This window comes from Trichechus manatus, unplaced genomic scaffold, assembly GCF_000243295.1.
Source record: "Trichechus manatus latirostris isolate Lorelei unplaced genomic scaffold, TriManLat1.0 scaffold00002, whole genome shotgun sequence".
Taxonomy (NCBI): Eukaryota; Metazoa; Chordata; class Mammalia; order Sirenia; family Trichechidae; genus Trichechus; species Trichechus manatus.
This window is the reverse complement of record NW_004443938.1, coordinates 31139741-31167561: the sequence shown is the minus strand read 5'-3', so window position 1 is coordinate 31167561 and position 27821 is coordinate 31139741.

Genomic DNA, 27821 nt, shown 5'->3' with positions numbered 1-27821 from the left:
CTGTTAAATTTGTCATTATGCTCTTCTCTAATCTTTTTAATTTCCTCTATTGCATGTTCTGCGATTTGCTTAATTTCCTTCCTGATTTCTTGAAGAGATCTGTATATTAATGTTTTGTATTTTGCCTCCAGTAATTCCAAGAAATTTTCCTCCTCTGGAAAATTTCTAGATTCTTTATTTTGGGAGCTTGCTGAAGCCATCATGGATTGCCTCTTTATGTGATTTGATATTGACTGTTTTCTCCAGGCTATCAATAAGTTATTATATTTATTTAATTTTATGTTTGCTTAGTATGTCCTAGCATCTTGTTTTGTTTTGAAATGCCCAAATGGGCTGCTCATATGAGCTTGTTTAATTATTGGCACCTGTGAAGCTCTAATGTCCTCTCACCAGGTGGTTAGATCTGTTACTAGGTATGTGAGCTCTGTAGTCCACCCACTCCTCCTGTATGGATTCAGCTCAGGCACCCAGCTAGATAGCCAACAAGTGTGTCATGTAGGCTCTCACTTACAGTCCTAGACAGGCATGGCTGATAGGTGTAGGCACAGGCATCTGGCTGCAGCAGGGGGACACACTCTGATGAAGGCAGGGGGCTGATGGCCACCCCCAAGTGTCCAGGAAGAAGGCATGTCCCTGTTCCCTAGATCATGGAGGTGGGTGGGTTTTGTAGCCAGACTATGAGCACCCAGTGCTGTTGGTTGTAAGGACTGGAGAGAACCTCTTATTAATGAGCCTTCTTGAAGGTGGCTAGGCAGCATGGGTGGAACCACCAGTCCTCAGGCCCCTGTTGTGGGTAGGTGAAGACCCTGCTTAATCGGCAGAGCAGTGTCAAATGTCAAGAACCTGCCACTTCATAGCTGAAACAGTTGAAGTTAGAGTTCTGGTATATACCCTGTTGTACTGCAGTAATGAGGGCCTACGCTGTTGAGATGGGCCCACACAAGTCTATGCAGGGGGAAAGGCACTAAAAGTCCATGGATCCCTTATGCCTGTGCCTAGGCAAAGGAGCTGTGCCTACCCTTGGTTCCTGGCTTAGGGGAGCTGGCAGTTTATTTTTTTCCTGTTGGTTAATTATTCACTCTCCAAGGCAGGGAGAATGGCTCTGGGCGTGTGATGTATCCTACTTCTGGCCCAGGGGACTAGCAATTGCTGAAGCTGGTCTGGGACGCAGTGTAGAGCAGGGAGCAGGGAGGTAAATGGGAGAGAAGTTTTTCCTTAAGGGGTGTTTTTGATCCATGCAGTAAGCCGCGTGCAAATACTTACCTTTCGTGGAGGGCTGCTTCTCACTGGTTCTGGTGGCTGTGTAGAATCTCTAGTGTTGGGTCTCCCCAGGTGCAGAAAACGCGCCTCACGCGTATGACTGCTTTCCTGCTTCACGGCTCTGCCCCAAGCTGATCAGGCCTGAAGAGCTCAGGCTCTCCCTGGGTCACGTCTAGGAACTCCTCACTGCTTCCAAACCGTCTCTCCCTCCCCCTGCCAGTCAGTCCAGTACCTCAACTCTGGCTTTGATGTTCAGGGATCCCAGATTGCCAGATATAGTCGAATCACTTGTTTTTTTTGGTCTTTGTTGTAAGAGGGTCCACTGGAAGTGTCTGACTACTCCACCATCTTGGCCCCGCCTAAAAAGGCATATTTTAATTTGATTATCTTTCTCATTTCTGGCTTCTGGATACATGATCTTATTTTTATTATTTTCTTCTTATTATTTTTATTATTATTAAATTATTTTTATTATTTTATTCTGCATAGACAGAATAATTGGCAACAAATTCTGGTTGCTCATTAGTGGTTTCCTAGCCAACAAGCTGGCTGAGACTGAAAGGGTGTCTCCCCTTCTTCTGGTGAGAGTGGATTCATGTGAATTTACCTTTCCATGGAACTCAGTAGCCCTCTCTTTCTCACCTCAGTGGTGACTGCAACTCCATAAGCCCCAAGGTACTGTTGATAGGCAAATGGCATTCCAACTGAAATTTCCCAAATCTAAACTGCTTAATGCTAGAAATGCTATGTATTTCCCTACTGACAGAGGTAATTTCTCATCCTTACCCTGTAAAATGGTTGTTGTTTTTAACTGCTGTTGAGTCAATTCTGACTCATGATGACCCTGAGTATGCATGATAAAACTGTACTCTATAAGGTTTTCAAGGCTGTGAACTTTTGGAAGGAGACACCATGTCTTTCTTCTGAGGCCCATCTGGGTGGGTTTGAATACTGACCTTCCAGTTAGTGGTCCAGTGCTTAACCATTTGCACCACCCCAGGACTCCTTGGAAATTGGTATATGTAGACCATGTTGTGAACCCAGTAGAGTAACAAGGCACTGACACATCTCTCTGTGGGATAAGATGATGAAGGTGATGATGAGGACTCCTGCTTCTCTTCCTTTATTGACTTTAGATTATGCATGTTTTCTCAATAAGGCTGATTTTTTGATATTGGTGATGTTATGGAATTCATTCTCGCTTCTGGAATATGTCAGTTGAATAACTGCATACCTAGGAGGAACCCCTACTGTATGATTTTTTTTCTTTATCTTTATTCATTCTATTAATAACTTCTTCAATTGAGCTCTTAATTGATAAATTCTCAGTTTTTGTCTTTCTACATAAATATTTCAGGCTATGCATTTAAAAATATGTTTCTTAAATGTTTTGTATGCAGTACATGGTATGCTAAGTATTTCCATTGTGATTTTCCCCATGACACTGATGTATTTATCTATGCAATTTTTAGTTTCCAAATATGTTTTTAACTATATTTTCATTACTTTCTACTTTTTAGCATTGTGGTCAGAGAACATAATATCTCAATATTGATTCTTTGTTCTTTGTTGAAACATCCTTTATGACACAGAACTTGATAAACGTTTAAAAATATTTCATCTGCTACTTTCTAAAAATCTTATCTGTTCTAATTGTTTGTCTAAGAAATAATTTGTTAATTTTCTGGTTCAAATATTTTATAGTCTTACTAGCTATTTACATTAGTTTCTGATAATATTGTGTTACTATTTCTGACAATGATCATGGTTTTCATTAGTCTTGCAGTTTTTTGCTTTATAATTTGGCTCTATGTGTCCAGATTAAAAATTGTGTAATATTCTTGTTGGATTCTATTCTTCAGTCAGCACTGAGTCACCCTCTTAAACTCTATGATTTTAATAGGCAAGTTTAATCTAGCAACATTTAATTGACAAGTGTGTCTCAATTAGGCCAACTCATTTTGTGCTTTGTTTACCATTCTTCTGTTTTGTTTATTTGTTTATCCTCTCATGCCTTCAGCAGTTTTAGAAATCCCTTGATTATATTTCTGGTCATTTAGTGGTGAACCTTAAATTTTAACAAAGAGGTAGCCATGAAATTTTATAGCAAATCCTTAATTCATTCAATTTCTCTAACCTCCTCTAAGAGAAATGGTACTTAGCACATTTTAAATAATGTTTGAACACTCTAACAGCACCTATTCTCATTTCTGTGCTCATTTTTGTTTTTTGCATTCTACTCCTTTCTTCTGGGTTAATTTTGCTTGGTGTTAATGTTCATCATCTAAGTATTGTTTAATTGTGGGACCAGTGGATAATAAATGTGTCTGAAAATGTATTTACTTTACTTTCTGTTTTGAAGGTAAGTATAGAATTCTACATTTTGGTGTGATCACATTCTAGGCTGACAATTACTTTTGCTTAGAACTTAGAATATGTTCTCTTGACATCATTGCTGATGCTAGATCTGTGGTCAGATCAGTTTATTCACTATCTTATCTCTGTTAGCTTTTAAGGTGCTGTCTATCTCTGGTGATTCATGCCTTTATTTTAATGTGTTTAGTGTTTTTATTTTAACGTGTCTTAGTTATCTGGTGCTGCTTTAACAGAAATACCACAAGTTAATGGCTTTAACAAAGAAAAATTTATTTTTTCACAGTCTAGTAGACTAGAAGTCCAAATTCACAATGTCAGCTCCAGGAGAAGGATTTCTTTCTCTGTCAGCTCTGGAGAAAGGTCCTTGTTATCAATCTTTCCCAGGACTAAGAGCTTTTCAGCACAGGAACCTGGAGTCCAAAGGATGCACTGTGTTCCTGGCACTGCTCTCTTGATCGTACGAGGTCCCCACATCTCTCTGCTCCTTTCTTTCTTTTATATCTCAAAGGAGATTGATTTAAGACACAACCTAGTCTTGTAGATTGAGTCTTGCCTCCTTAACATAACTGCCGCTAATCCCACCTCTGTCTTGGGAAGAAATACAACCAGAATACTCCTTAGAAGCAAAGATAGTGAGGCTACGTCTTACATGCTTTGGACATGTTGTCAGGAGGGATCAGTCCCTGGAGAAGGACATCATGTTTGGTAAAGTAGAGGGTCAGCAACAAACAGGAAGACCCTCAATGAGATGGATTGACACAGTGGCTGCAACAATGGGCTCAAACATAACAATGATTGTGAGCATGGCACAGGACCAGGCAGTTTTTTGTTCTGTAGTACGTAGGGTCACTATGTCAGTACCTAACAACAACAACAATCCCACCTCCTTAACATCATAGAGGTAAGATCTACAACACATAGGAAAATCACATCAGATGACAAAATGGTAGACAATCACACAATACCAGGACTTATGGTCTAACCAACTTGACATACATTTTTGGGGAACATAATTCAATCCATAACAATGTGTTTAATGTGTTCTAATGCATTTTATTTCTATGAAGACAAAGACTTATTGCATTAACTTACAGTACTAAAATGACCAGAAATCCCCATGAAAATTATTTATATATTATAAATTAAAACTAGATATTCACAAGTTCCCAAATCTTTATTGTAGTAGGTTAAATTTAGCATCAGCATGTGGTAGAAGGAGGCAAAAGCAAAGGCTCAAATCTCAGCTTTATCACTAACTAGATATATTACATTACAAATTATAGTTTCTGGCCTTTGTTATTACATATTATTGTTTTTAGTTACCAATTTCTCATCTATAAAATAAGAGTAACAATAGTCTTTTCATACTTTTACAATTATTAAGCATTTTATTTAAATATTCTAAGTAAAACAACTCTTATCATTTATTCTTTTTTTAATGGTACTTTACGTGAGTATGTTGAAAAGCAAATTTGCTCGAAGGGCAAGAAAAGCTTGATTTAGGCTGACTTTGTTGGAAAGGCGTCCCCCTCCATCCTAACCAACAGTGAGGTTTACACTGGCCCAATAGGTCATCAAGTGTGACATCCTACAAAGCTATCTAACAGCAAGAACTGAATCATTGTTTGCTGTTACCTTTATAAATGTAAGACAGAAAATCCATGAAAATATGTACTGAGTGTATTTTTTACTTTAAAATGATTTAATTATAAAACAAAATTCAGAGAGATTTCAAGGGTGACTTGTATTAAACTAAAATAAACAAGTACAAAATAATCAGCCTTTGAAAATTAATGTTAATAAATGAGAAACTTGAAAAGATACATGCACAATAAAAATTATATACCACACTATAGTGATTCAGATTTAAGTGGAAACTTGGAAGCTAGATTCCATGAGACCTTGGTTCTAAAACAATGGAATTATTTGTGAAATTTAGAAATCACCATTCAATATCAAATAATCAGTTAACATTACCAACAGTGTATTAAACCAACATACTTGGGAAATTACAAAAAAAGATAAAAACGAAGAAGAAATATCCTCCACCAAAGTTGCATAATGAAAGATATACTTATATCATTATTTTCTTTTTATAATTTACACCTCTAACATTAAGCTGAAAAGCAGCATTACAGACACCTGCTTCAGTATAGTCATTGTTTCCATGGTGCCACTTTCCATCACCTATTTTTAATAGTTTACACAACAAGATCAAGGGTGTCCCAGCTGTTACTGCCACTGTTGCTAAGCAACCTTTAAATCAGAGTTCAAGAAGACAAAGAATCATGCTTGAAAAATTTCTCAAGTGTCTGTTTTATCCACCCCCACCCCTGATTTCTTCATTTTGCACCATTTTTCAATGTTTATACTCAGATGCTTGTATTTTTTTTTGTCCTTTAATACAATATGCTATATATGAATCCACGATTCCTAAAGCAAGTAGAATCAGCTAAATATTTCTGTTGATTTTCAAAATGTAATATATATGTTCATCTATAGGCTACCTATTACCCAAAATAAACAGGTTTTAAGCATTTGCTTTTTTGTTAACCAGAATGGGAGGTTGTTTTAGATCTTCATGATCTACTGCTAGACGGTAGCATTGCCATGCCAGAGAGCCTTGTGAAACGACACACAGATCAATGGCTAGAAATTCACTGCCTGCAAAGAATTACAATATGCTCTTGTGCATTCTGAAATCTAAACGTTGTCACCTTCAAAAGACAAAGAGGTCAAAATTCTACAAGAAACAGAAGAAAAGTTGGGGAATATTGAATTTGTAATCTCTGACTGATGTAGATTGCTATTAATTAGAAAGAAAGGAAGTATTTTTTCAAATATTTCTGTAAACACAGGATTTTTTTTTTTTTCCTCCAAAAGCAATTATATAGAAACCAATGACACATATGTCTGGTTAATAAATTAGTAAACATAAATTAGCAATGTAGGAAGTAAATTAAAAAAGGAGAAAACATATTAATTTTCCCTGTAATAGTTGTTATAAGTAGGGATGTTCCATTGCTGCCGAGTCTGTTCCAACTCATACTGACTCTATAGGACAGAGTAGAACTGCCCCATACGGTTTCCAAGGAGTGGCTGGTGGATTCAAACTGCCGATCTTTTGGTTAGCAGCCGGGCCGTTAACCACTGAACCACCAAGGCTCTAGGAGCTCTAAAATCATAACCAATTGTTATGAATAGCCCATACCCCAAAGGAATATCATGAAGTGACCCGAAACTATACATGTGATTAAGTTTCACACGTTAGACTCCATGTATATCACACATATTGGTTGATTCAGTAAGAGTTCATCCCATTGGTGAGAATGAAGTTTCTGCCCATACCATACTAGCCCAACATGATGATCAGTACTGACTCTTATTCAGATCCTTAGATTTTTTATTTTTACCTCCTTTTAACAAAACAGAAATCCATAGCATTTCTTTTCTCAAAGTTTCCATGTTGTTTGCTCTATGCAGCTATTATTTTCTGACTCTCTTCTAAATTCTGCCAAATCCCTAGTGTCTTAATCATCTAGTGCTGCTATAAAAAAAATTCCACAAGTAAATGGCTTTAACAAAGAGAAATTTATTCTCTCACAGCCCAGCAGGCTAGCAGTCCAAACTCAGGGCGTCAGCTCCAGGGGAAGGCTTTCGTTGTTGGCTCTGGAGGAAGATCCTTGTCATCAGTCTTCCCTTGGTCTGGGAGCACCTCAGCACAGGAAACTCAGGTCCGAAGGACATGCTCTGTTCCCAGCACTGCTTTCTAGGTGGTGTGAGGTCCCCTACTCTCTGCTCACTTCCCTTTCCTTTGATCTCTTCAGAGATAAAAGGTGATGCAGGCCACAGCCCAGTGAAACTCCCTTTTCATTGGGTCAGGGATGTGACCTTGGTAAGGGTGACACATTCCACCCTAATCCTGCTTAACACGATCTAATATTGCCTCATTAACCATGGGCAGAGATTAGGATTTACAACACAGGAAAATTATATCAATCACAAAATGGAGGACAACCACACAACACTGGGAATCATGGCCTAACCAACTTGACACATATTTTTGGGGGACACAATTCGGTCCATAACACCTAGGTATTTTTTTGTTGATGTTATGGTTCACAAATTGTTAATGCTCATTGCTTTTATTTATCTTTTTTTTTTTTTTCCTTCTGGTTTCTTTCAGTAATTCTCACTTTTGTTGTTATCGTTTGTTTAATTTTTTTCTCCTGCAAATATATGCAACTATTAAAAATGTCAATTCATCACATATTTACTTATTCCTTACTCAAAGCTATGTGTGTAATGACAATGAATTTGAATTAGATCTATGTGAAAATAACCAAGATATTTCTAGGGCAAAATAATTGCATCTGTGGGTGCATCCACGTAAGTGATGGAGATTCCAGAGTTCAAACTTCTTGAAACAATAGCCTAAGACATTTAAGATCAATAGCTAAAAACTAAAGTTCAATCTGTGTATTGGTATGGCTATTAATTACCTTAGCAAAAAAAAAAAAAATCATTTATGATAAGATTTCACAGTCAAGTTGTTCATTTCTACCTTACTGCTCTACCTCTTAACATATTCCTCTATCACCTTTTGGCCCTTGCTTAAAAAATTATCGCATTTCTACACTGCCTCATTCACCTTGCTTCTTCCATATATTTCCCGTAGTTTAAAAACATGCTAACATATTATCCTAACTAAAGCCTCCCCCTTGAAAGTTCTTCCGCTTCTTTCCCACCAAGGTGATTTTACTACTCTTTTCCTGAAAAGCCTTGATAAGAGAGTATTCTTCATTCCCTGCTTCTGCTTCTACATCTTGTATTTGGTCTTAACCATTGCTTTTACTTTCTACTCTGAGAAAATTTATTCAAAATACTTCTTAATTATGTCTTTTTTAAAAATCCTCTTGACTGCTACATAACATTATTTTATTATGGATCACAGACTTCTGCTAGCTCTTTTCCCTATGCTGTATACAATGTGATTATTTTCTATAGAGTGCTGCTATGTTCCTTCAGTCTTATAAGTCTCAATTTAACAATTAATTTTTGTTTATCTTTTTTCCCCAGAGCTCAAAGTATTACCTACTGTGGTAGGTGATATCTATCACACGTCCTCACACTATTATGTCCAGGAACTCACAATTTAATTGCAGTCTTTATACTAGAATTTATACCCGAATTTGTATTCCATTCCACAGCAAATTTTGTTAATTTTTGTGCTGTTGTTTTTGTTCATGTTTGTTTTGTATTTGTTTATTTTCTTTTTATTAAATTTTTAATAAAGATTCCAGGATTTCCTCTCAATCTATTCTTCCATAGCTAGGGAGAACAAAAAAGTTTCAGAGCAAAACAAAAAAAATAAGGTGAAAGTTCAGGCTGACATAATGCACAAATATTTATTAAATACCTTGTGTATGTCAGGATATTTTTCAAGTGTTTGGACTTAAAAGTGACCAAAAAAAGTATGGCCTTGTTCATAGAGTATATTCTGCTGAAGAGAAATAGACACAAATACTGAATAAATACCGATAAATATCTATTATTACAGGTGGAGATAAGAATTAATAAGAAAAATAAAACAGGATAGGGAGGATATAGATAGGGGAAGTTGCAGGCCTTGTGACAAGATGTCATTACAGCAGAGGACTAAACATTGAGAAGGAATGGGTCATGCAAATATTTGGGGTAAGAGCATTGTAGGAAGTGCAAACATTATATGCTAATCTTGGAGTATCAAATGGTAGGAAAAAGGTCAAAATAATTGAAGTACAGTGAAGAGTGAAGTAGGAATTGAGTTCCAGAATATTACATCTGAGTGGTCAACAGCATCTAACAACTCTCTGCCTTAGTAATGACTTTGATTTTAAGTGTAATGTGAATGTTTTGAGAAGAATGATTTGATATGACTTATGTTTTTAAATTATTATTCTAAGACTTCTTCTTCTGGTCATGATATAATAGCTTGCACAAACAAATTTTCCCATCTAGAATAATTAGAAGAGACAGATAAAATGAAGGGAAAAAAAAAAAAAAAGAGAGAGGCTGAAGAGTATCAGAACTTACACAGAGGTGAGCTGACATTTACATCTGCTTCTTTCCAGAGTAAATTTGTTGATTCTTAGGCAAATCTATTGCAGAGAGCAAATGTTAAGAGACACACAGCCAGAATAAATTTTGGACATTTCACGTGACTGAAAAGGTATAACTGGATATAAGAGCTGTCAGTGAAGCCAGAGCATGAGGATAAGTTAAGGACTCAATAAGGGAGAAGTAAAACAAAGTAGTCCTAAGTCCTGCACTCTTCAATTTTGTCCTTTGAACCTAGAAATATTGAAGGTAAATGATAGTGCAAAACTAATAAAAGGAAAGCCAGCACAGCTATAATAATATAAAACACATTATCTTTAAGTCAAGAAGTGATTGTGGGCACACTTTATAATAGTAATGTTCATTTCGCCAGGAAGGTTAAACTGTTCTAAATGTATATGAACCTAGGAACATAAATTGAAAATAGTTAAATAGGCAAATTCCTAACCATATTATTGGAAACCCTGGTGGCATAGTGGTTAAGAGTTTTGGCTGCTAACCAAAAGGTTGGCAATTCAAATCCAGCAGGCGCTCCTTGTAAACTCTGTTGGGCAGTTATGTTCTGTCCTATAGGGTTGCTATGAGTCAAAAGCCACTCGATGGCAACAGGTTTATTTATTTGTTTTTTTTTTTCATTATTGCATTATTGCACAATACAAACCTCAATGGGTGATGAAACCAGCAGACAAAAATAAAAACCGTAAAATTCAGCACAGAAAAATTAGAAGTAATGAGAGAATAAAGATGAAGACAGAAATTAATTAAATACAAAACAAATGCATAGAAAGAAAAAAATGAAAAAAAATAAAATTCACTTTAATAAAATTTAAAAAAATTACAGACTTCTATCAAGAATGATCAAGAAAAAAGAAAATAACATAAATTACAAATAAATGACATGAAAAGAGTATTCAGGACAGATATAAAAAGATAAATTATGATCATATTTATATAAAATTGTAAAATTTAGATGAGATGGTCAGATTTTTAGAAAAATGCAATTTTCTGTAACCAACAAAAATGTAGAAAATCTGGAGACTTTACCTATTAAAGAAATTGAATCTCTGAAACTTCCTGGAAGTTAATTACAAAACCACTTAGTTTTGCAGAGCAGAGATTCCATATTTTAAGGAGGAAGTAACAACAATATTTAGCAAACTCCTCCTAAGATTAGAAAAGAAGAAAACACCTCCCAAGTCATTGTTTTAAACCAGATCAACTTGTTGTTCAAATGTTATAAGAAATATTATTAAAAAGGCTAAGCCACAGACTAATCTCTCTTATAAATATAAATGCAAAGGCATTAAACAAATATTACCAAATCATTTATAAAAAAGAAAATAACAAGTTGGCTTATTCCAGGAATGTAAGATTTGTATAAAAATTTAAACAATGTAATTTTCTCAGTCAAAAAGTAAAACTTTAAAGTCATATTATCTTCTCATTAGCTACATGAAAGATTTGATAAAAATCAATGCCAATTCATTTTACATCTCTTAGTAATCAGACAATGAAAGGATTTAAAAAAATATTTTTAGATGTAGCAACATAAAATCTATTTCAATCATTATAAGTATTGATGAAAATTGTAAGCCTTACTCTTAAGGGCAGGAATACAAAAAATATACTCGCTATCATCATTGCCAGGTAATATTGTACTGAAAGGCCTTGTCAGTACCATAAGGTAACTACAATAAGTAAAAAGTATGAGCACTAGAAAAGAAGAAATAAAGCTATTTTTTTTATGAAGAACATGGTTGTAAATGCAGAAGATTCTAAGACTTCACAAAATGGAATAAATTAGTACATTTAGCAAGTTGTTGGGTGAAAGACCAATTTGCATAATTATTTTTATACCACCAACAGACAAAAAGAAAATCAAATTTAAAAATTAATCAATTTATAATAGCCTCATCAATCATTAAATACCTAGCAATAAATGTAATGAGATGAACAAGACATTTACACTTAAATTACAAATTACTATTGAGGGATATAATAAAATACATAAACAAATTACAGACGAATACAATTTGTTCATGGATTTAAACACTTAATATTGTTAATATATTCACTCTTTCCAAATTGATCCATATATTCCATTTGATATTAATCAAAATTCATGCACATGGAAAGAAATTAATATCAACTCCTATTCACACACCATACACACAAAAACACACAGACACAAACAAAATCAATTCTAAATGGATTGTAGATCTAAATATAGAAATTTACACGAGTAAAACTGTCAGACCAAAACATATGTGAATTTTATTTTGACTTTGGAATGTGCAAAATTTGTTAAACAGTGCACAGATATCATTAACAACAAAGAAAAAATATAAATTTGACTGTATTTACACCATTCGGAGAGTGACAAGACAAGCCATAGACTGAGAGATAATACTTCCAATACATAAGCCCGACAAAAGACTTAAATCCAGGATATTTAAATTTATTGTTGTTGTTAGGTGCCTTCGTGTCAGTTCCAACTCACAGTGACATTATGTACAAAAGAATGAAATTTTTTGCCTAATCCTGTACCTTCATTGCAATCATTACTGTGTTTGAGCCCGTTGTTGCAGCCACTGTGTCAATCTGTCTAGATGAGGGTCTTCTTCTTTTTCCCTGACCTGCCACTTTACAAGCATGACATCCTTCTCAAGGGACTAGTCCCTCCTGATAACATATCCAGAGTACCTGCAACAGAGTACCCCAACAAAATAATTGCTAACCCTGTGTAAAATCCCCACGTCTGTTAGTTTGTTGTACTGTGGTGGCTTGTGTGTTGCTGTGATGCTGGAAGCTATACCACTGATATTTCAAATACCAGTGGAGTCACCCTTGGTAGACAGGTTTCAACTGAGCTTTCAGACTAAGACAGACTAGGAAGATGGACCTGGCAATCTACTTCTGAAAAAATTAGCCAGTGAAAACCTTATGAATAGCAGTGGAACATTGTCTGGTATAGTTGTGGAAGATGAGCTCTTCAGGATGGAAGGCAATCTGAAGATGACTGGGGAAGAGCTGCCTCCTCAAAGTAGAGTCAACCTTAATGACATGGTTGGAGTCAAGCTTTCATGACTTTCATTTGATGATGTGGCAGGACTCAAAATAAGATGAAACAGATGCAAACATCCATTAACAATCTGAAAGTAGAATGTATGAAGTATGAATCCAGGAAAAATTGGTACTCCTGAAATTGAAATGGAATGTGTAAACATTGATATCCTAGGCATTAGTGAGCTGAAATGGACTAGTATTGGCCATTTTGAATTGGACAATCACATGGTCTAGTATGCTCGGAATGACAAATTGAGTGGGAATGGTGTTGCATTCATGGTCAAAAGGAACATTTCAAGATCTATCCTGAAGTACAATGCTGTCAGTAATAGGATAATATGCATATGTCTACAAAGAAAACCAGTCAACACAACTATTATTCAAATTTGCTCATCAACCACTAAGGCCAAAGATGAAAAAATTGAAGATGTTTACCAACTTCTACAGTCTGAAATTGATCAAACATTCAATCAGGATGCATTGATAATTACTAGTAATTGGAATGTGAAAGTTGGAAACAAAGAAGAAGGATTAGAAGTTGGAAAACACGGCCTAGGTGACAGAAACGATGGTGGAGATTCCATGGTGGAACTTTGCAAGACCAATGACTTACTCAGTGCAAATACCTTTTTTCAATAACATAAATGGTGACTATACACGTGGACCTCGTCAGATGAAATACAGGAATCAAATCGACCCCTTCTGTGGAAAAAGACTATGGAAAAGCTCAATATCATCAGAACAAGGCCAGGGGCCAACTGCAAAACAGACCATCAATTGCTCATATGTAAGTTCAAGTTGAAAGTGAAGAAAATTAGAACAAGTCCACAAGAGCCAAAGTATGACCTTGAGTACCTCCCACCGAATTTAGAGACCATGTCAAGAAAAGATTTAACATGTTGAACACTAATGACTGAAGACCAGAGGAATCGTGGAATGATATCAAGGGGATCATACGTGATGAAAGCAAGAGGTCATTAAAAAGACAGGAAAGAAAGAAAAGACCAAAATGGATGTCAGAAGAGATTCTGAACTTGCTCTTGAACGTCAAGTACCTAAAGCAAAAGGAAGAAATGAAGAAGTAAAAGAGCTGAACAGAAGATTTCAGAGGGTGGCTTGAGAAGACAAAGTAAAGTATTATTATGACATGTGCAAAGACGTGGAGATAGAAAGCCCAAAGGGAAGAACACACTGCGCATTTCTCAAGCTGAAACAGTTGAAGAAAAAATTCAAATCTCGAGTTGCAATACTGAAGGATTCTTCAGGGAAAATATTAAATTATGCAGAAAACATCAAAAGAAGATGGAAGGAGTATACAGAGTCACTATACCAAAAAGAATTGGTTAACGTTTAACCATATCAGGAGGTAGCATATGATCAGGAACCAATGGTACTGAACGAAGAACTCCAAGCCTAACTGAAGGCACTGATGAATAACAAGGCTCCAGGAATTGATGGAATACCAACTGAAATGTTTCCACAAACAGATGCAGAGCTGGATGTGCTCATTTGTCTATGCCAAGAAATTGGGAAGACAGCTACCTGGCCAATTGACTGGAAGAGATCCATTTTTGTACCCATTCCAAAGAAAGGTGATCCAACAGAATGTGGAAATTACTGAACAATATCATTAATATCACACAAAAATAAAGTTGTGCTCAAGATCGTTCAAAAGCAGTTGCAGCAGTATATTGACAGGGAACTGCAGAAATTCAAGCCAGATTCAAAGGAGAACGTGGGACAAAGGATATCATTGCTGATATCAAATGGATCTTGACTGAAAGCAGAGCATACCAGAAAGATGTATACCTGTGTTTTATTGACTATGCAAAGGCATTTGACTGTGTGGATCGTAACAAATTATGGATAACATTGAGAAGAATGAGAATTCCAGAGCACTTAATTGTGCTCATGAGGGACTTGTACATAGATCAAGAGGCAGTCATTCGAACAGAACAAGGGGATACTGTGTGGTTTAAAATTAGAAAAGGTGTGCATGAGGGTTGTAAACTTCCACCATATATATTAAATCTACATTCTGAGCAAATAATCTGAGAAGCTGGACTATATAAAGAAGAAACCAGCATCAGGATATGAGGAAGACTCATTAACAACCTGAAATACGCAGATGGCACAAACTTGTGAGCTGAAAGTAAAGAGGACTTGAAGCACTTACTGGTGAAATCAAAGACTACAGCCTTCAGTATGGTTTACACCTCAACATAAGAAAACAAATATCCTCACAACTGGACCAATAAGCAACTCTATGATAAAAGGAGTAAATATTGAAGTTGTCAAGGATTTCATTTTACTTGTATCCACAATCAACACCCAAGAAAGCAGCAGTCAAGAAATCAAAGGATACATTGCTTTGGGCAAATCTGCTGCAAAAGACCTCTTTAAGGTGTTGAAAAGCAAAGATGTTACTTTAAGGACTAAGGTGTGCCTGACCCAAGCAATGGTGTTTTCAATCGTCTCATATGTATTGGAAAGCTGGACAAGGAATAAGGAAGACCGAAGAAGAATTGATGCTTTTGAATTATGGTGATGGCAAAGAATATTGAATATAGCATTGACTACCAGAAGAACAAACAAATCTGTGTTGGAAGAAGTACAGCCAGAATGCTTCTTGGAAGCTTGGATGGCGCGACCTTGTCTCACATACTTTGGATACGTTATCAGGAGGGACCAGTTCCTGGAGAAGGACATTAAACTTGGTAAAATTCATGGCCAGCAAAAAAAAGAAAGACCCTTGACGAGATGAACTAACACAGCGAATGCAACAGTAGGTTCATGTATAACAACAATTGTGAGGATGACACTGGACTGAGCAGTGTTTCTTTCTGTTGTACATGGGGCCACTGTAAGTCAGAACTGACCTGAGAGAATCTAACACCAACAACAACATACAATATGGGCAAAAGTCTTGAACAGGCACTTAAAATAAAGGTAGATACCAAAAGCTTTACAGACCTACATGAAGATGTCCAACTTCAATATTCATTAAGGAAATATAAATTAAATGACAATTGTTGTTGTTAGGCGCGGTCGATTTGACTCATAGCAACCCTATGTTCAACAGGATTGAAACATTGCCCAGTCCTGACATTGACAATTGCATACTATTAATCACTCATAATAGCAAAATGAAAAAGACAAAAATACTAAGCATTGGTCAGAACATGACTCATATGAAGACCTGATTCCCTGCTGATGGGTGTTTAGATATGTATACCATTTCAGAAATCCTTTTGGGTTTATCTCCAAAGTTGGTAATATGCATACACAGCAATTCCACTTCAAGATAAAAGCATATGTATTTACCAAAGGCATGTAAAAATTGTTCACACTAGCACTATTTGTATGAGGCCCAACCTGGAAAAAAAACAAATGTATAACAGTAATGAAATGAGTAAACAAATGTGCTTCATATACATTGAAATACCGCATAGCAATGAAAATAAAGACTTGGAAAAAGACTTGGAGATTTGGGGGGAAAATACAAAATTTGATTCTGAACATGTTAACTTTAAGAAGTCTGCTAGATATCCAGTATAAATACTGAGTAGGAATTTGGCTGTAAGAGACTGAATTTCAACGGAAAAATTGGTAATTGAGACATAAATTTGGATGTCATCTCCTTTTGCATGGTACAAACATCATGGGGCTGAATAAAATCAGAGACTGAGTGTAGAGGGAGAAAATGGCCACGATACAATCTCAGATAATGCAAACATTATATTTAATAAGAGAAGGAAAAACTGTATTATGGATTGAATTATCTCCCCAAAAGATATGTGGAAGTCCTACGCATGGTACCTAAGAATGTGTCCATGTTTGGAAACAGGGTCTTTGAAGATGTTGCCAGTTAAGTTAGCATGAAATCATACTGGAGTAGGGTGAATCCCAATCCAGTATGACCAGTACACTTATGCAAGAGGAAAAGAGACAGAGAGACACAGAAGGAAGATGGCCATGTGAAGATTGAGACGGAGATTTGGAGTGATACATCTACAAGTAAAGGAACACCAAGGATCACCAGTCATCACCAGAAGGTAGGAGAGAGGCATGGAACAGATTCTCTCTCAAAGCCCTCAGAAAGAATTAACACAATCAACATCCTGATTTTGCGCTTTTACCTTCAGAACTGTGAGATAATGCATTTCTGTTCTTAAAAGTCAGCCATTTGTTTGTACTTATTTTTATACTAGGAAACTAATATAATGAGCAAATAATATTCAGAAAGGATGAAAATGACTCATATCATCATGAAGAATGTGTTTCAAGAGGGGTGAGTGATCACCTGTTTCAAGTGCACCTTTTACGTTATTAAGATTAGAACTGAGTATTTAATTTTGGACTGAAGAATGCAAATATAATTGGTGATTTTGGCACGAGTTGTTCCTGTTTCGTGGTGGGAACAAAATTTCAATTAGACAGAGTACAGGATAAAATGGGAGAAGAGGAAGTAGAGAAAGTGAACAAAGCTAGTCTTTTGATCATTTGGCTATAAAGATACTCCAAGAATTAGGATTAACTTTGGGGGTGAGGAGGTTACATGGCGAATATTCATTTTATTTATTTATTTAAGATGGGAGATGTTTGTAGATAACACAAATGACCCAGTAAACAGGAGAACTTGATAATGAAAGAGTGGAAAAGGATAATTGCTAGAGTAATGTGCTCGAGAGAATCCTGGTTACATGTGAAGAATTTAGCCTTCAGATTAAATACATCTCCAATTTTGTAACAGACGGCATGGCAAAGTATAGGGATATGGATGCAGAAATTGGATATAGACTAGGCTGGGTATGTAGAAGACAGAATTAATTTAGAATCCTTATTTTTGACTGTCCTTACCCTGCATTCTCTATATTACATGGTAGGTGCTTAATTTTTAAATACGTTACACAGTGTAGATCAATGTTTATCCTAGGTTTGTTTTAGCCATTTAGTTGCCCAAGCTGATAATTTATAATTTTACAATTATCTTCTGAGTGCAAACTTAGAAAAAGAATATCAAATTATTTGAAAATTATATGTACCCTTATTGAATGAACTCCCATAAGGTTTTTGAAGACATTCATAACCGAATTCCTGCAATTACTTATGAATATAACTTTTCTTCCCACATCAATGATGTATTTATTTTTATGACCATGTTGAAATTGGATTTTAGTAATCCAACAAAGAAAGTATCTGTGAGAAATGTTACTCTGGATATAGGATTTTAAGGAATGTTTTTTATCTCCTTCTAGTATGGAGTTACATCTTTGGCTACAATAGAAACTTATTCAGCTGGAGAATATTGGTCATTGGAGGTTACGGATCTTTCCAGATTGTCTGCATATTCTCAGATATCCCCATTCAATGGGCACATAGTGCATTCTGATCGACACCCTGATTGTCACATAGTAAACGTGGCTGAGTTGTGTACTAGTTCAATCTCTGCAATATTTCAGGAACATTTAGAATCAATCCCTAAAATCTGGGTTTGTATCCTGCTTACTCTAATTAGAAAGACTCAGTATAATTTGTTACCCTCCTTAGCATCCAAACTAAATTTTATTCAATTATTTGATGCAATGATTTCAAAATTTGGACTGTTATAAGTTACATAAAGTATTCCAATGCATCCAAAGCAACTATTTACCTACCTAGTTTTGTCATTGCTCTTATCCTATAAAGGCTGGTCTAAGAGAAGTAGTTATCTTTTGTGATGGTTAAGATTGTGTGCCAACTTATCTGGGCTGTGATTCTCAGTGTTTATATGTGATCAACCCCATGATGGGATCTGCTGTGAGTAGCCAATCATTTGAAAGGCAGTTTCCTTGGGCCTGTGGCCTGCATCCAAATATAAGTGGATGTTCTGGCTTTTGCCCTCTATCGATCCTGCAGCTGCCTCCTGTTTGTCTGACCTCTAGTTCTTGGGACTTGAGCTAGCAGCTTATCTGTCAATCTTGGGATTCATCAATCTTCACAGCCTGTGAACAAAAGCCCTGCTCTCCCACCTGCCGCTCTTGGGTTTGCCAGCCCCTGCAGCTACGTGAATCAGGAGAAGCCTCAATCCTGATCCAGGGACTTGGGACATTCCAGGCTCTATAATCGCATGAGCTGTTTCCTTGATATAAATCTCTTTCAGTATATATTTATGGGAACACTGGTGGCATAGTAGTTAAGAGCTATGGGCTGCTAACCAAAAGGTGAGCAGTTCAAATCCACCAGGCACTCCTTGGAAACCGTATGGGGCAGTTCAACTCTGACCTATAGGGTCACTATGAGTTGGAATTGACTCGACGGCAACAGGTTTGGTTTTATATATATATATATATATATATTTATATGCTTTACTGGTTTTGTTTCTCTGGAGAACCCAGCCTAAGACACCTTTCCACAGTTCCTCTCTCAATGAGGATATGATCTCAGTGGACTAGAAATAAAAATTTTACTGGATGTTTTACCACTACCAATCATGGGCTATTGTTTTATCATACTGGTGGTGTTTTTTGTTTGTTTGTGTTTTTGCACTTTGTTTTGTGTTTTTTCATCACTGCCCCATCTTGGTCTGTTGGATGGTTCCAAATTAAACCTTTCACTCAGTGTCAGTTGTCTGCAACTCACCCTGAGGCACTAAGTTCTATATTACATTAGTTTGTAAGTTTAATGTACTTGAATGCCATGCACGAGAAACCAACCCTAAATAAAATAAGGATAAAAATTTGAGTGATGAGGACATCTTGGGAGACTTCTGGGGTTGATCATAAAATCAGAAAAAGCTGAAGAACCAACCCCTGGGAAGAGCAAGGGAAATGCACACCTGGGGATCTTGGATGATCATCTCCCTTTCAGATTGTCACAAAGTGACTCAGCTCTAAAGGTTTTCATGCTCTGTGTAGTCCCACAATTTTCAAATTTCTGAAAGACAGAATATAACTAACACAACATCAGTCACATGCTTATGTTTGTCGTCAGGGGAGATGAGATCTTTCCAGAAATGTGGACAGGTTAGGGGATGGGTTAAGGTCATAAATAGGAAGCATTCTATGCTGACAATATAATAGCTATAACCTTGGTCAATTTAGAGAACTCCATCATCCTTTTGTGTTCCCACTTCCTTTTTACTTCAATTGGCTGTCAGGTCCTATAATATATACTTCAATTATACCACCTAAATAGCCTTTAATTACATTACCTCTTCCTATAGTCATGGAACGACAAGTGTCATCTCTCTTTTAGTACTTAATCTTCCAATCTAATTCCATTGGCTTTCTTGCACAAACTCTAAAGCTACACCTAAGACATTCTAGTCTTAAAAACATACAAAAATAAATAAATGATCAAACTAACAAACCAAATGTCTCTTGACCTTGCCTATGATGTATTTAAAAACAATAGAACTGGAAAAAAGGGAATTTTATGCCAAGGGTAAGGCAGAATCAAAAGTAAAGTCATACAGAATTGTGAGGTTTGTATGGGGGAACTGTGAATATTGAATTACTAGCGTTCTTCTATATAAAATAGCAAAAAACTAAAGGTGTATAGATAGATATATAGTCACAGAGGAATAGTATCTCCTGAAATTTCATAAGAAAAGTTGCATGGTTCCTTAGCCATTTGGTAAAAAAATAGGTATTTCAGCTTTAAGTTTGTAATGTTTATTAGTCACACACACAAAAAATGAGCTAGATGAGTGGTTTCCAAACTTTAGTTCCAGGTCACATCTTGGACTGCTTCATAAAAATATGGAATAAGCTTTCTATAAACTGCTACTTTGATGCATATGTCTTTTTTAGAGTCCAGAAATAGGTATATTTAACAAACACCCCACAAATTCTGGATCAGGGTCTCTGAAGATGAAAGTTTGAGAGAAATTTAACTATACTATCAAACATTTATCAATCACAGGTATAAATGGAAGTGATAAAACTAGTTATCACTTATTGGCTGTGGTTGTTTACTGCCATGAGCCAATTTCAACTGAGGGTGATCCCATGGATACAGAGTAGAACTGCTCCATAGGATTTTCAAAGCTGTGACTTTTCAGGAGCAGATTACCAGGCCTGTCTTTTGAGGTTCCTAAGTGGGTTTGAACCACCAGCCTTTGGGTTAGTAGTCAAGTGCTTAACCATCTGAGCCACCCAGGAACTCCTCACTTACTGGCTTTTGGTTGCTAATCATGCATTGTTAAAATGTCCGAGAATGTCTTTCCTTCCAGCACTTCAAACATTTGCAAATATTAATTAATGTAACAGTGTGCCTTACGTAATAATTATTAGAAAAAAGAAAAGCACATATTCGCTTATTTGTTGTCCTCTTTTCCTTACAAAGAAATAGAGAAAAACTAAGACTAAAGGATTCAATGTTTACACTGTAACTGAAATATTCATTTCTTATTTACGATTCATTTCACTCTCTTAAATTGTCTTTATATTAGCTTTCAAAGAATGTTCCAGAAAAATATAACTGTAAACAAGGAATAATATCAGAGGTTAGTTTCACAAAATAATGTAATTATTATTATTTTCTTTTTTTATCAGCTGAATGCAGCATAGAACTGTTATTCCTCCTGGTGTTTCTCAACCAGACTCTTTTGCATGATAAAACAATTTTATTCTCATTGGCCTATTTGAGCATTTAAGTTCGTTTCCCATCCATCTAAATTCCAAATGTGCACCATAAAGGTTTACTTTTCCATCCATCTGCTGCACTAGTCCCTTCCTGTCTATGCTAATGATAGAAGAAGGATATAAAAAAGGGTCATGTGGTTGCTTTAGTTTGGTTTTGTTTTGCAACGCAGAGGCACTAGGAGCAGCAGGTCAATGAATTCTGGGAACTGCATCTTTTGACACATGAGACCTTTGCAGAATGAATCAAAGTTAAATCCCATGAATAAATGCTAGTGTTTAATAATCATTCCTCTTATGGAAGCTTTACTGTGAATTCATAAAAGCAAGGACAACATTTCCTTGCTAGTCCACAAATCACCATCATAATCAAGGTGATCTTGAATAAACTGAGCTGGCCTGCATAGCCCACTTGGCAGTTGCCAGTATTTAAATATGGATAGGAGAAGTAAAGACTAGAAGAAGTTGTCCTGAAGCAAGCAAATGACAGCTCTCACAAATAAAGGGAAAAATGTTAAAACAATAAACAAAAGAGAAACAATTACTTGCTCATTACAAACATGTCATATTGCATTCTTTATTTTGATTGTGGAAAATTAGCCATTGACTACCAGGAACAATTGATTTTCCTTCACAGCTGTTTTCTAATTACATCTGAACAGTGAAAATTCTAGTGCAGCCATTCAGCTGTACAAAGAGAATTTTCTTTTATTATTGTTGCTGTTACTGCAAGCTCTGCCCAGCAGCATGACTATAGTTAGATGTTCTGTACTGTATGTCTGCAGTGTTTGTATTATAAGCCATGCTTTTCAGGGATATTATAAGAACTCAAATTTTTAAAATTACATAGGACAGGACTTGGTGTACAAGCTGTTTGCACAGATGCTATTACGTAGCTTTTTCTTTTTACCACCACCATCAAAACAAGGAAAAAAATAATAAAGATAGCTTAAATCAGTACATCCGTTTCTTAGTCACTACACAGTCATCAATTGGATCTATTTTTGTCACTGTGGTTTCTGATGAGTGTTTTGGCACAATCTTGCCTGGAGGGTGGGGAATGACAGACAGTTTCCTGTGAGTTGATTCTGTGGGTAAATTCTAAGCAAAGAGCATGGAGATTATTAATAGGCAGGATTCCAAGGTTTCAGAGAAGCAATTGAAATTTTGGATGCTTCTCCTAAGCTCCTTGGAATTTCCCCCCAAATAATTTTAGTTTTAAAATGAGGCCAGAAATGTGAAACTTGCCCTTGGGACTCTTCTAGGATTTGTGGTTAGTGAATTCTGGAAATATAGTTAAGCTACTTCTTGCAAAGCTTGGGGTATCTGATTAATCTTTGTCATATTTAGGATGAAATCAGAATGTTAACAATTCAGCAAGAATAAAGGGAAATCTTAAAATAATTTATTCATTTTCCAGTGACATAGTTTAAAAACCATTTAACATTTCAAATTTGAGTTGTTTCAGCAAGTGCTGGACTCTTTCTTGTCAATTATTAAATTTTTGCCATCCACTCTAGAGGTAACTTTAACAACACACCTGCTAAGTGGATGGCAATTGTTTTGGAAGTCTTTGATGAAAACACTAATCTCTGTAATTCCTCCAGTGATGCAGTGTAGCTTTATATTTGTTATTTTATTTGGAAAACTCAAAGATCCCTTCATGACCCATCTCATCATAATATTTCTTTCGCCAAAACTGAGATTATGGTGATGTTTTTATCTCATTTTTCAGTTGTTTTTCCAATTTTGAATAAATTTCATTTGTGACTTTTATAATAAAAATAACTAAAACAAGAAATAAAACAACGTAAGTGTAGATGTGTTACTATATTAATTTTAATTCTTTACATATTTGCTCAATTTTTGGACATTACAAAAGATGAAAACTATCAGCATAGAGATTTTGAAACTATAAAGAAGAGTTTATGAAACAATGAAGAAGAAACAATGAGAGCTTTGGGTATGATGGAAGGTTTGTAGTTAATAGAAACAACTTAGAAAAAAAAAAAAACTCTGAGATTTTTCTCACATGATCATACGTACCCATACCCATTGCCTTTGAGTCAATTCTGACTCACAGTGACCCAATGGTATGGAGTAGAACGGCCCCATAAGGTTTCCAAGGAGTGGCTGCTGGATTTGAACTGCTGATCTTTTGGTTAGCAGCCATAGCTCTTAATCGCTACTCTACCAGTGCTACCGAATAACCATATAAACCATTAATAATACAGAATCATTTCCTAGCAGTACCAGTGAATGCCAAATATCCATTACCTAATAGTTCAGGGTTTAGTCATTAAAACTGAAGCTACTGTAAGTATTCCATGTCTAAAGGGCTTAATACATAGAACTAGAGGCCAAAGCAACTTTTGGGAGGTGGGAAATGAAGGTAAGAAAAGCTGCTTTCAAGAAATTCTTAAGAGAAAGACTGTCAAGAAGTCATTAAGAATGATTTCAGCTTCCTACTACACATAACAGGATGATTCTCAAGAGCAATCCCAAAATCTATAGACAAAAATCCACATCTGTTGTCTGCCAAAATCCACACATTTACTTTTGGTTACCACTTGAGAACAATGCTTTGGCTGTTATCAATCTTATGAAATTTTTGCTCAGCAGCAGAATATAACAGAAGCCCAGATGGCAAAGAAGTTCAGGGTATGTAGCTTCCAGTCTTCCTATTCTTCGGAATAGGAAAGAACTTAGAAAGTTAAGAATAATAACAAAACAAAAGTATCTGGAAGAAGAACTGTATTTCAAAACAACACTAATTCAAACTCTAAAAGTAATGAAGTAATAGCAATAATGATGATATCTCATTTACAATTGTTCAATGTGATAATCATTGAATTTTTTCTCACCATGTAATTTTTCCCCTACAAACTTAGTATCTCTCAACTATTCAACAACAGCAGTACCACAAATCCCAAAGGGAGGAGGTAAGATTAATATCATGTGACAGATTTTTCTCTTCTACCTCTTCTTCCTTCTACCAAAACAAAAATAACAACAGAACAAACAAAAAAATTCTGTTTTAAAACAGCTACAAGTCTGTATGGCATATAATGAGAAATAGTTTCTACACTTTAAGAAAAGATTATAGGAAGGTGGGGTGAAGATAGCAGAGTAGTCAGACTATTCTGGTGGTCCATCTTACAAAAAAGACCTGAAAAAAACCAGTGAATCAATTATATATGACAATCCAGGATCCCTGAACATCAAAAGCAAAGTTGAAGAATTGGACTGAGTGGCAGGGGGAGGGAGAGACGGTTCAGAAGCAGTGAGAAGTTGCCAGACCTGACCCAGCAGCAGTCAGGACCCTGCGGGCTGGATCGGCTGGCTTGTGCAATGAGGCAGACAGTGGTGTTCGGGACACATTTTCCACATCAGGAGAGACCGAGCAGTGGAGAGTCTGGTCAGGCCTCCAGAGCGAGTGAAAAACGGTGCTCAATTGGGAAAAGATAAGTACATGCATTTAACCTACTGCGCAGATCAAAAAACACCCCATTTGGGTGGCGACTATGATCTCAGGGAACTTCTAGCTCAATTGGCATAACACAGTTTATAAAGAAAATGTTCTACATTCTACTTTGGTGAGTAGCATCTGGGATCTTAAAAGACTGTGAGCGGCCTTCTAAGATACTCCACTAGTATCTTCCTTGGGAGCAAGGGAGACCGAAGAAAACTAAAGATACAAAGGAAAGATTAGTCCAAAGGACTAGTGGACCACAACTACCATGGCCTCCACCAGACTAAGTCCAGTACAACAAGATGGTGTCCAGCTACCACCACTGACTGCTCTGACCAGGATCACAATAGAGGGTCCCGGACAGAGCTGGAGAAAAAAATAGAACAACATTCTAACTCACAAAAAAAGACCAGACTTACTGGCCTGAGAGAGACTGGAGAAACCTTGAGAGTAAGGCCCTCGGACACCCTTTCAGCTCAGTAATGAAGTCATTCCCGAGGTTCACCCTTCAGCCAAAGATTAGACAGCCCCGTAAAACAAAACAAGACTAATGAAGCACAATAGTCCAGGGACAAGGACTACAAGGCAAGAGGGGACAAGAAAGTTGGTAATAGGGAACCCAAGGTTGAAAAGGGACAGTGGTGACATGTCAAGAGGCTAACCATTGTCATAAAACAATATGTGTACTATTTAATGAGAAACTTGTTTTTCTGTAAACCTTCATCTATAGTACAATTAAAAAAAAAAAAAAAGATTCCACTAAAAAAAAAAAAACCCTTTTGGGAAGAACCTCTCTCCCATTTACCTGCTTCCTCCTCGCTCTGCACTGGGTCCAGGCAAGCTTCAGTGACTGCTGCATCCCCTGGGCCGGAAGTAAGATCCATCACACACCCTGAGCCATTCTCCCAGCCTTGGATAGGGAAAAAATTAACAAATAGGAAAACATAATTTACCAGCTCGCCTAAGCAGAGAACTCAGGGCAGGCACAGATACTTTCCCTAGACACAAGAATAAGAGGTCCACAGACTTTGAATGCCTTTCACCCCTCACAGACCTGTGTGGCCCATTTCAAGAGCATAGGCCCTCATTAGCACAGTACAACAGGGTATATACCTGAAGCCTAATTTCACCATATCAGCTATATGGTGGCATGGTAGGTTTGTGACATTTGATACTGCTGTACCCATTAAACAGGGTCCTCACCTACCCACATCAGGGGCCTGAGGACTGGTGGCTCCACCAATGCCACCTAACCACCTGCAGCAGGGGTCCAAGAATAAATGGTGCCTCCCAGTCCCTACAGCCAACAGCATTGGGTACCCATACACCGGGTAGAAAACTCACCCACCTATGCACTCTAGGGAACAGGGATGTGCTTTCCTCCCAGACACTTGGGGCAGCCATCAGCCCTCTGCCTTGCTCAGCCTGTGACCCTCTACTGCAGCCAGATACCTGTGCCTACTCCAATCACCCATGCCCATCTTGGACTGTAGTTGAGAGCCTGTACCACACACTTGGTGACCAACTATCTGGACACCTGAGCTGATCCATACAAGAAAAGTAAACGAACTCCTGAGCTCAAATACCTAATAACAGATATAACCACCTGCTGACAAGATGTTAGAGCTTCAAAGGCACCAATAATCAAACTAACTCACATGAGCAGCCTATTTGAGATATCAAAACAAAGCAAAACAAGAAGCTAGGACACAGTAAGAAAACATAAACAAATATAACTTATTGATGGATCAGAGACAACAGTGACTATCTAATCACATAAACAGGCAGATCATGATGGCTTCAGAAAGCTCCCAAAACAAAGAATCAAGAAATTTTCCAGAGGAAGAGAACTTCTTGGAATTACCAGAGATAGAATACAAAAGATTAATATACAGAAATCTTCAAGACATCAGGAAGGAGATCATGCAAAATGCAGAACAAGCCAAGGAACACAAAGACAAAGCAAAAGAGAAAATTAAGAAGCTTAGAGAAGAGCATAATGACAAATTTAACGGGCTGCAAGAATCCATAGAGAGACAGCAAACAGAAATCCAGAAGTTTAACAATAAAATTTCAGAATTAGACAACTTAATGGAAAGTCATAGAAGCACAATTGAGGGAACGGAAGTCAGAATTCTTGAGATTGAACATAAAGCGTTTGGCACCAACTTATTTAAGAAAAAATGAGATAAAAAAATTTTAAAAAATGAAGAAACTCTAAAAATTATATGGGACTCCATCAAGAGGAATAACCTACAAGTGATTGGAGTACCAGAACAGAGGGCATAACAGAAAATACAAAGAGAATTGTTGAAGATTTTGGGGCAGAAAATTTCCCTGATATCATGAAAGATGAGAAGCTATCTATCCAATATGCTCATCAAACCCCACATAAGGTAGATCCCAAAAGAAAGTCGCTAAGATATAAACAAACTTGCCAAAACCAAAGATAAAGAGAGAATTTTAAGAGTGACTAGGGAAAAAAGAAAAGTCATCTACAAAGGAGAGGCAATAAGACTAAGCTATGACAACTCAACAGAAACCATCCAGGCAAGAAGACATTGGGATGACATACATAAAGCCTTGAAGGAAAAAAATTGCCAGCCAAGAAATATATATCCAACAAAACTGTCCCTCAAATATAATGGCAAAATTAGGGCATCTCCTGATAAACCGAAGTTTAGAGAATTTGAAAAAACCAGACCAAAATTACAAGAAATACTAAAGGGAGTCCTCTGGTTAGAAAATCAATAACATCAGATAATAACTCAAGACTGGAACTCAGGACATAGCAACCAGATATCAACCAAGATACGAAAGTCAAAAAAAATAAATCAGGTGTTCCGGCAAAATTGCGCTATAGGCAGAAGCACCACGCCGTCCCTCCACAGCAAAGATCTGAAAAACTAAGCCAAACAGAGAAT